Here is an 11,593-nt window from a genome sequence, read left to right on the forward strand (position 1 = left end):
GGACCCTTTTGCATTACTGTTTCAAGTTACATTATTTTGAGCCACTCTTCAACCCTATGATGCATATCATATTTGATACACGATTTTCTAAAGCCTCTACATCATCAACATGATCTGCACTTTACAAACTTTCTGCAGTCCCTGTTGTATTCAATGCAGTACATTTCTACTGCCTCCTGGTGAAAGTTTTCATGATCCAGGAAGTAGAAGACCTTTAAAAATAATTTCCTAAATGACTACCTTCATATTGTGATGCACTCATGTTTTTGATGAGAAATCTTTCTGATTTTGATAAAGTAAAATTAACAATAATTTTTATATTGTTATTGATCATTTAAAATAAGTATTGAATTGAAGCAACATGTGCTTACTTAAAATGTCATTATTTTATAGAAAAATGTAAATAGGTTTTAAAAAATTATTTTCTGACCATTATATAATATGTTAGGCTTTATATGATTAAGCTTTAGGCTTTGTATGACAAGTGCTGTCTAACAAAAACATTTATTATACTATTCATTGCCATATCGGCATTTCTCCCCAATAAAAAAAGTGGGCTTATGTGGTTGGAAAAAGATATTGATATTTTATTTTGTGTGGTACAAAAGCTGTACTGATTAAACTAGATAAACTAGAGATAAACTGTAATGTTGATTTGACAAAACCTTGTCTGAAAATGTAATATACATTTAAATGCTTTTAAGTTAGAAAGTTTACAGGTCTTACAGTAAGACAAAGAAAGAAAGAAGGAAAGAAAGAAAGAAGGAAGCATCTTAAAGCAGATTAAATGGCTTGTAAGTTTTGACAGCTGAGATTTGAGATCACGAACATGTAATGTAGTCTATTCTAGGAGATATTGGCAGAAATTATGACTTCACAGGGATTTTTCGATGGGAGAATAATAATAGTAGCCATGCTGTTGGATCGTTCCAAACAGAATTTCCAATAAAATGACCAAATGACCACTATTTTTGAGTCACTCATTTTTCATCCCTTCAAAGCTCTTACAATGGAGAGTCAATTCTTTAAAGGAATAGGGTGTAGGGATGATCAATTCTTAATGGAACGCAACCCATCATTCAGATGAGTTAGAAAAGATTTAGCAACGCAAGCCAAAACTGATGGAGCACTTTGCCAAGATTCACCAAACTCATGCGCAGATGCTGTAGTAGCCTATTTGTTAAATTCTTCAATATTTAAAGTGTTTGATGAAGTTAAAATATTTCATTATGTATTATTGCCTCTTTAAATACTGTATATGAACGTACACATTTATTACACCTTCTCTTCTAGAAAAGTTGCTGTTCAGCATATACAGTTTACTGTATGTTGGGGTATAATTACTATGTCTTTCATATATTCTATATATTTCATATATTTTAATATTTTATTGTTGTCATGACATTCTTTTTCTGTATGCATGTTCTAATACATGAGTTAATCGCTTTGTTGTATTGATCATGCTGTGTCACTTGATTTGTGACCATGTGACTAGTATGGTTTTACATGGCTTTTTGGTTTGGCACTTTAATTAGGCACTGAGGAAGGTCACCTGTGATCAAAATGTTTGCCACTTTCTAGTAAAGAAATAATATCTTGCATATAGTAGTGGATTTTTATTTGTTTTAGGGTTTTTTTTTTACACAAAATTAGAGTATAGTGTATTTTCTCTTTATGGACTTCTAGGCCCTACACACAATTCCTGATTTGGAGACACAGTGAGTATTTTGCATCTTTTCAAAATAGTCGTTAGCTAAAAATGTTTCTCAATTGATCTCAGAATTGGCAAAATTCTTAATGACATCAGTGTTTAAGGTAAACACGTGTGAGGTTTGTCATGTGTCCTGACTGCCTGAGATAAGTGATTCAGTGACTGCTGAATGACAATTAATGTTGTTCACCACACGGTGGTGCTATAGAGAACTATAAACTCATTGGAATTATCTGGTAAAGAAATATTCAGTTATTTAAAAAAAAAAAAACATTTCTGTGGACCACGTTTGTAATCCAATGATGAAATACATACACAAAAATATGTGATTATTTTTACTTCTATTTGCAGGGTTGAAATGACAAATGTCTTCCAACAGCTGCATGAGACTTCACCAGAAGTTTTCCATCATCACTAAAGCTAGGTGTGTGGAATGAAAAATTAGCACAGCAAAGTGACAGTAATGTAAGCAAATATGAACATAAGAAATTGATTCTAGATAGATTATCAAATCTGCTTGTCTAATTAAATGTAGTTTTATTGTTTTTATTACCTGATTTTTCAAATGTTTCCAAACTATGGTCAATGCTCTTAAAAAATTATCACAACCATTTGAATATGTTGTAATTTTCCTAAATATATTGGACATTTTTTACTTATTACAATTGGCATTTTCTCTGAACTAAAGGCCTTTGCACAACAAACAGACATTTTTTTGCAGGATTTCTCACTGCGATCAGCATTTTGGAAACAAAGGATTCCTAATGAGCCACTCTCACCTGGAGCATTCGTGCTGAATGAAGCTCTTTTTTTATTGCTTACACTCTTGGAGCATTAAAATGTAATCATGTTTAATAATTAACCTGGAGGGTTTTTCACAAATATAACAAATAGATGCACATGACAATAAGATTGTTTTAACAGTCAATCTAAGTGTGCATTGATTTTATACACAAGTATACACAGTATGCGTGACAGTGGCTTATAATTAATATTGTTCAAAATGATAACATGTTTTAACTCTTAAATCCTTTTTTTACACTCTATTCTTTCTAATCACCCCTCAGACTGTGATACACAATAATCTGGTGGTTAAATCTGACGTCACACGTGACGTATTAGCCATTACCGGGTTCAGATCAAATTCAAATTCCACCTTTTCACGATCAATTCCTTCTTTATTGAGGCACCATTGACAGTTAAAAATGGTCTAAATTCTTCCAACTCCAATAGAGTGATTACTGTAACTGTTCTCCAAGGTGGTATAATCAAGGGTAGAGTCCAGGCATCCATGAAAGAGAGGATTTATGAGGTTGAGTTGAGTAGTTGGAAGTAAGCTAACAAGTTGACATCTTAAGATGATATGCCATGTTCTAGCTGAGCTATTTCTAATAAATAAAGAAAGAAATGTGCAGGACTGCTATACATTTTGATGTAAACGAAGATGAAAAACTAAAAATGTACCCATCAGGTTTTGCAGGGTTAGAGAAGATAGACTAGTTGAAATAATGATCTGCCTCCCCTGGCTAGCAACAGTAGTATCCTTGGATACTTCTGTCTTTTGTACTTTGATGTGCCCTCCATGTTACCAGAAACATCACAATTACACTACATTAAATCCGTGACAAATCAGCAAGGGTAAAGTCATCCATCACTCAATAATTTTGTACAATATCAAAAGTTTCATAATTTAAACCAGGGGGTCAAACTGGTGTAATGTGCAGTTAAAACAAACATTTAATAGTTTAGGTCCATGACAAATTCGATTTGACACGTGATGTAAACTACACAGATATGTATGTAAACCTCTGCAAATCACAGACATCAGACTTTCCACTTAAATTTAAAGGTATTTTGTATACACTATGTGGCCAAAAGTATGTGGACACCTCACTGAAACCTCATTGTCTTATAAGGAAAACAAATATCTGACACTATGTGCTTAACTTTAAATCTAGTCTCTCCCTATCAAGATGTTTGATGGGCTGGTGACCAGCTGACCCCAAGCTGTTTATGTGCTGTCATCGCTTGCTCTCACCTATCAGGAGAAACAGTAGATTCAGGGAGCCACAGCTGGGCAAGCAAATAACACATTATGGTAAGAAAGCGCATTAATAAAAACAAAACTATGGTGGCCCTGAGAGCTCAATGCACTGCAACTTATGAAAATACATGCAAATAGACAAAACACAAGCAAATTAAGAAAACGTCTCAGGTTACGTATGTAACCCTTGTTCCCTGAAAAAAGCTAGCTGTTAGCTACTAGCTCATTATGCTGCATAAAGCAGTTGTTGCATGGTGATTTTACACAAGTGTAACAGTTAAATCGGCCTGGTTGTTTTAGAAGCAAGCTTTCCAGTAGCTGGTCAACTAAATAAAGTGAAGCTTTCAAGCAGAGTATAGAGTTAATGTAACAAAACATACCATCCTCCATTGTGGCTGAGTCCAGGGCACTCTCCCTCTCATTGCTCGCCTGTTTAGATAGCATCCATTTGGTCGAACCACTTCCACTTTTCCTTGATGGTTCTGTAGTCACTATTACGTTTTTTTTTTTACTTTTCCCTAAACTGTTGGTAGGTCTGGTGATAGCCGGGTGCAGCCAACAGCTGAGACGCTTCCTGAAATACATTTTCATTTTGCTTGTTGCTATCGAGTGGACAGTCTGCACCTCATTTATTGACCATGGCGTGTTTTTGCGCACAGTCATTTCTTTTTTTAACGCTGGTAGTGACGATTCTCTCTGACCAATCAGTGATCAGCAGGATTTTGACATCACTTTTAGTATCGACTCGACTCGCTTGAAAGCCTCGACCGAGGTGGTATTAAAAAAATATCAGGTACCAGGTAATTGAGCAGAGTCGAGATGAGATGAGTCTAGTTGTACCGTGCAGTAGAAAAGCCCTATAAGAACTAATGTTACATTAAAGGACGCAGAGTTGAAGCTTAACTGTTGATCATTTAGGAAGCATTGTGAAAGACATTTCCAAGAAAGGTATCAGTTTACACAGAACGAAATACACAGCTCTAATTAATTTGGTGATAGGACTAGTAGTGCATGAAGACCTTCTAGAGGATATAGGAAGTGGACCATACTCTCTTATGACGAGACCAAATGTCACGACAGAAACCAACTATGCATAATCATCAGATATTATAGCAAGAAGCTCTCACAAATCATTAGCACCTTTGCAGGAGTGATAGTAGCTGGTGATTCAGTGACCATAGCAAATGCTTTGTTCAAATTCCTGGATGACCACAACAAACTGTCCATACTGAATTGCATCGGCCTTGCAACAGATGGCTGTAAAACAATGTGTGGGCAACATAACTCAGTGATACAGAAATTCAGTGACCGCAATCTTCATATTGTCTATATAAAGTGTGCGCCATTCTCTTCAGCTCTGTGCATTAAAAGCTGGCAGTGTCCTGCCCAGAAATGTAAAGTACATGGTTTCCCAGACCTACAGCTGGTTTTCAAATGCCACCCAGCGTCTCCAAAAATATTCTGTACTGTACAAAACCACAGCATTTTTTCTGGCTCTAAATGAGGCAGAGGTGGTATAATCCTGATCATGTGCACACATTCACTTGTACCATGCCTCCCACTGGATGAAGCAAACACTTACATGCAACATATTTTGGTGTTCTAATAAATAGATGATGGAAGTAAATGACAATTATCAACTTATAGCATATTTAATTAAAAACCTGTTCAACATTTAATTAAATACAACATAACAGCTAATGTGTTCATTTATAATTAAACAGCAAACTTGATTAACCTCTTAAACCGATAGTAAGATCATCTCTGATCTCAGGTAAGTGGGTGGGTATGGTGGGAAGGGATTATGTGTAGAGACCAATTGGCCACTGTTTTACAGCTTGGATAGATTGGACTGATTGCTTAGATTGATTTACTGTGCGCACAACTAAAACAGTGCTGGATCTTATTACATGTTACTTATTCTATGTAATTATGTTTCTGGTTTATTGTGGCATTTACAAATGTAAGTAGTTCTTAGGATCAGTAAAACCCTCAGATCACTTGTTTGGAGTTTTTTTTGGGACTTTTGATTAAAAAGTTTACCTTGGTTCCAAATGCTATAACTTACTTTGAGATAACAATAAAACATTTTGCCCAGACACAGTTGACATGCTTGTAGTCATCATGTCAAGCATGAATAATTAACAAAATGAATAAATAAACTCCATCACTTTCTCAGCAGTGTTGTAACATAAGAGCCTCCAAACACGAGATGTACATGTTTGCTTTCTGTGGAGCGGAGGGGGGCGGGGCCGGTCGGAATATCGCGCGCCCGGTCCCCAATCAGCCTGATGAGGCGCGCGAGGGATAAAGGCGGCCGGTGACGATTGTTCGAGAGAGAGAGAGAATTACGGACATGTCCGTCATGTGTGGTTGTTTATGTGTTTTTGAGTTTCTCATTAAAATATAATTTATGTTGACAAGCCGGTTCTCGCCTCCTCCTTGCCCATCCTTCAACTGTGTTACATTGGTGCTGAAACCCGGGAAGGAGGAGGGATGCCCGTCGCAGAGTCCTCGACACTGCCGTCCACCCAGGGGAGCGCCGCTGCCATCTGCCGGGGGGACGGAGTAGCCCGACCGCCCGGATGCGGGGTACGGCCGTCGTCCGCGGGGCAAGTGGGGACTGGATACCCCGACCGCCTGGAGCGAGGGAGCCGCTGCCGGGGGCGGAGGAGTGCCCTGCCGTCCCCAGAGACGCGGAGGGGTCGAGGGAAGACCGCCGTCCGCGAGGGGAGGAGGGAAGAAACTCTCCGACCGCCCGGAGCGGTAGAGCCGCTGCCAGGGGCGGAGGAGTGTCCCCATTTGCCGCCAGAAAAGCGGAGGCGCGTTCTACCCGCTGGGGGTCGGCGGTTTCACTCCGGTTCGCCCGGTGTTGGAGCGGCTGTCGTCCGCCTGAGTGTGGAGGAGTGTTCGAGGACCACGCGACGGTACATCAGAGAACCGGTGAGTGAGCTTTTCTCTCTCTCCTCTCTCTCTCCCTGTCGCACCGTGTTGGCCTTTTCCCTCGCCTATTTTGTTTTTTTTTTTGTTGTTGTTGTTGTCTTCCCCTCCTGTCTCCTCCCAGGGCGAGGAAGGCGGGGATGACCACGCGGGACGCAAGATACACCCCGCCCCAGGGATAGGGGGTGTACGTCATGCCGGTGGCACCCCGGCCTGAGATAACGCCGGGAGGAGTGTGGAGCGGAGGGGGGCGGGGCCGGTCGGAATATCGCGCGCCCGGTCCCCAATCAGCCTGATGAGGCGCGCGAGGGATAAAGGCGGCCGGTGACGATTGTTCGAGAGAGAGAGAATTACGGACATGTCCGTCATGTGTGGTTGTTTATGTGTTTTTGAGTTTCTCATTAAAATATAATTTATGTTGACAAGCCGGTTCTCGCCTCCTCCTTGCCCATCCTTCAACTGTGTTACACTTTCTTTTTAGAAAATCAAGATTATGCGTGTTTAGTAATTTTTTTCAGGCCATGAAACACATAATAGATTTTGTAGACTCTAGGTTTCGCTCACAAAATTAACTTTTGTGTTAGTGTAACGAACCCCTCCTCTAGTTCGCTCCGCTTCCTCGAGCTCACACGCTCGCTCCCAATCACCCCCCTCTGGCTCTCACGCTCGCTCCCAATCACCAGAGTATTTTAGATGATGGCTTGGTCCAAAAACTGTCCATCCCACTCAGTCCGGTCGTGCCACCTCTCAGGGTTAATTCTCTAGATGGGGCACCCCTCGGATCGGGTCTCATTTCCTTTCGGACCGTGCCATTGACCCTCCAAGTGGGTTTGTTTCACACTGAGCTCATCCAGTTTTTTATTGTGAAATCACCTAGAGACCCTGTGGTTTTGGGCCACCCCTGGTTGGCGCTTCATGACCCTCACATTTCCTGGCGCACGGGGGAGCTGTTGCGCTGGACCGACCACTGTTTGTCACATTGTATTTCCCTTCCGGTGTTCTCCACCTCCGTAGAGAGCCCCGAAGTGAAGTCTCCTGTCTCCATCCCTCCTGAGTACTCCTCCTACGCTGATGTGTTCGAGAAGACCCAGGTTAGTCTCCCCCCACATTGTAGTGTGGACTGCGCCATCGATCTCCTTCCGGGGTCCCCACTCCCTAAGAGCCGAGTGTACCCCTTAACGCTACCTGAAACCAAAGCCATGGAGGACTACATCGACGAGGTGCTCAGTCTAGGCATCATTCGGCCGTCCACCTCCCCGGTTGAATGCTATTTTGAGCCAATGCCTGATTAGCTTGCTTGTTGTTAAGCTTAATGGAGGGCTATTGCCCAGGTTCTGCTGGCTCTATGGAGATTTTTTTTATAATGTTTTAATTTCACAACAGTGGCAAACAATGTTGAAGTTTAGGGCAAACATTATTCGTACCTGGCTGTCACAAATTAAGGCTGGTCAGGTAGACTTCGATGTTGTGTGGAGGCTGTGTCAAAGGGGGGAGGGGCAGGGGCTTGTGTGGTCTCGTAGAATTACAACTTAAATATAGATGTCAAGCACACGTTTAATTGAGAATTGATGCTAAGGGACAAATTTAAATAAAAACTAAAATATAAATAAAAAATAAGAAATGATTGCAAAAAGGCCCTTATCTAGTGAAAGAGGGTGGTTGCTTGAGCAACACTTGTCGTCTATCTGTGCAAGTGCCTGCCTGAGTTTTGTCGACTGTTGGAGGTGGCATGAAATTTGACAGAGACGGCCTCTTCATAATTCTCTATGCAGGAAAAACCTTGATAAATGTAGGTGAAAGTCCTCTGAAGATTCTGCAGGTGTCAAACACTAGGTGGCTCTCTAGTATTGAGTTTGTCAACCATATCCTTTCACAGTGAGAGGAGCTTAAGTTGCATATCCAGTTGACAAAAGATGTGAGAGGAGCTATGATGTGGAATTGCTTTACCAAATGTACAGCGACAATATTTACCTGAGCTACCTGAAATTCCTCCAACCAACTGTGTCAGAGTTAAACAGACTTACTAAAATCTTTTAACTTGAGCTGGCAGACATCATGGAGTTTAACCTTTATGATGAGAGTGTTTTGCCCCTTGAAGCTGTAGATTTTGGGGTGCAGTTTTGTCTTGCCTTGCATGAATCAAAGGGAATAAGTGACCAAGCTGAACAGGACATGAAACACAGGTGCAGTGACTACATGCTGGAGTTATCTAAGGAGATAAGGAAGAGACTTCCAGATAACATCAAACAATTAGAGGCTATCAAATGTCTGTCACCAAAACATGATCTGTCCTCAAGTTAGCCCAGGCTTGATGATCTTCCCTTTTTCTTCCTCTTCAAGGGAGATCAACAGAGCAACAGTTAGCAACAGTGGAGAGTAATTCACACTCAGGACAGAGGACCTCTGTGTAGAAGTTGCTGCATACACAGATACTGCAGGTGATTAAAACTTTGAAGATCTCAGAAATGTTGCATTGTGTCTTGCTTTACCATTAAGCAATGCAGCAGGTAAATGTTAATTTCCCCAAATGTCACTGATAACAAACAAGCTACGAAACAGGCTAGAGCAGAAGTATTTGCTAAATATAATGAGGATCCGAGATTACATGCAGAGAAGAAAAATCTGCTGCCAAGAATTCAAACCATCACCACAGATACTTTCTCTCTTTACTGCTGAAATCTATTCAGCACCATCTGAGGAGGAGGCGGGAAAAGCACACATTTCTAAAAGACTACAGCCCTAAGATTGTAGATAGTTCTGTTCAAAGTTGTAATTGAAAGGAGGTGGCAAAGTTAGGCCTCATAAAATGTAACAAGATGTTCTGAAGAGTTATAAAAAAGAAAACACAAAAAAGAAGGTAAATAAAGGACAAGTGTTCAAGTTCACCTAGGAAGCATATTGTTAATAACCTTGGTAATAGCTAGTTTTTGTTAATTGAGTTTGTCAGTGTAGGTTAATTTCATATTGACAGTTGTGCTTTGACAGAACAACAGCATGTATGGAGAGAAGAGAAGTGAAGAGAAGAGAAGAGAAGAGAAGTGAAGAGAAGAGAAGAGAAGAGAAGAGAAGAGAAGAGAAGAGAAGAGAAGAGAAGAGAAGAGAAGAGAAGAGAGTAAGTACAAGTCACATATTCTGTACAGGGTTTTTCCTGCATAGAGAATTACTAAGCGGCCACCTCTGTCAAATTTTGCTGTAACCCTTGTTCCCTGAGAAAGCGGAACGAGATGCTGTGCTTGATTCAGCGCTTTGGGAATGTGTTTTAGGAGTGAAGCTGTGAATATGTGTGCAACACGTCAATGAAATTAACTAGAATTTATAGCCTCTGTTGGTGACATCATCAGAATGTGCCTGTACCAGGGCTATAAATAGATGTGCCACATGTGCATTGTCAGGTATTTTGTCTGAAGAGCAGTCCTGGGACATCCTTGGTGCGGCAATGAAGCGCAGCGTCTCGTTCCGCTTTTTCAGGAAACAAAGGTAAGTAACCCGAGACGTTCCCTTATCAAAAGCTGCACTTAATGCTGCGCTTGATTCAGTGCTTTGGGAACGAGAAAACCCACGCCTCCGCACTGTGAGTGTCTGGACCCCTTACGGTTGTGTAGTGTGTGCTCACATGATGCAATTGCAACAACCAAAATATAACTTATTTTTCACTGTACACCTTGCCATTGTAGTATCTAGGGACGATCGTGATTTCAAGCTCGATCACACTTCCCAGTGCTTGATGCATGCGCAAAGCTCTAGATGTATTCAAGCTTGAAATCATAATCACCAAGGAGACTGCTGTCTAGGAGTACAGTTAAAAGGTTACTTTATGGTCTATTCTCACCCAAAACCAACTGAATCGCTTCTGAAGATATGGTTTAAACCACTGGAGACTTCATATGCTTTTTGGAGCTTCAAAGGCTTGATTGCCATTCACTTGCATTGTATGGACCTACAGACCTGATATACTCTTCTAAAAATCTTTGTGTTCTGCTGAAGAAAGAAAGCAATACACATCTGGGATGGCATTAGGGTGAGCAAAGAATACATTTTTTTGGGTGAACTATCCTTTTAACACAGACGGCTAAATTGTAGTTGTATTTTTAAATGCACATGGATTTTCAGTAATAATCACTGAACAAAAATAATGGTTGCATGATTATGACAAAAATTATAACTGACTTTCATAAAAATGACTATTTCCCTTTATACTGTAATTTTATGCGGTGCACTTAAACTTATTCATAATTTGAACAAACTATACATAGAAAGTGTGAAAAAGAATGTCTGTGGTTGGTTACAATGCTCAAATGCTGAAAAAAACATGTATTGATGCAACAGGAGTATACCCAAATGTACTGTAATGATGTAATTTACACTTTTCACTATTAGTTAATTGTGGCAGCTGTAATTGTAATAATCCCTATTATTTATTCTATTAATTGGTAAGATGTACAGGAAATGCAATTTACTAAAATGTTAACTCTGCAATCATAACTTTGCAATGTTTAAATGGAGTCCTGAGAAAGCACAAAGCAAAGAAACAATAGAGGGCTCTGGAGAAAGAGTGAGAAGAAGAAGTGGTGTGGGTGGAGGAAGAGGACAGGGAAAAGTGGGAGAGGAAGAGATATAGGAGAGGAGAGCAGAGGCTGTTTAAAGAGTTAAGAAGAGATCAAGAGGAAATGGTGTAAGAAGTGAGAACAGAGAAAAAAGATAGTAGGATGGAAGAGTGAATGCTGTTAATATTTTTAATTTGGTTAAAAACAAAACCTGTTAGATAATGCATGATTAAAAACCATTCTTGTTTCACCAAAGGAAAAAATAAAACTGTTAAAGAAATTGTGTATATTCTTTAAAAGAACTTTACTAGGGATCTTGACGCATTAATGAGCTGTCCACGCATGCCCAATATC

The sequence above is a fragment of the Xyrauchen texanus genome, chromosome 25, assembly GCF_025860055.1.
Source record: "Xyrauchen texanus isolate HMW12.3.18 chromosome 25, RBS_HiC_50CHRs, whole genome shotgun sequence".
NCBI lineage: Eukaryota > Metazoa > Chordata > Actinopteri > Cypriniformes > Catostomidae > Xyrauchen > Xyrauchen texanus.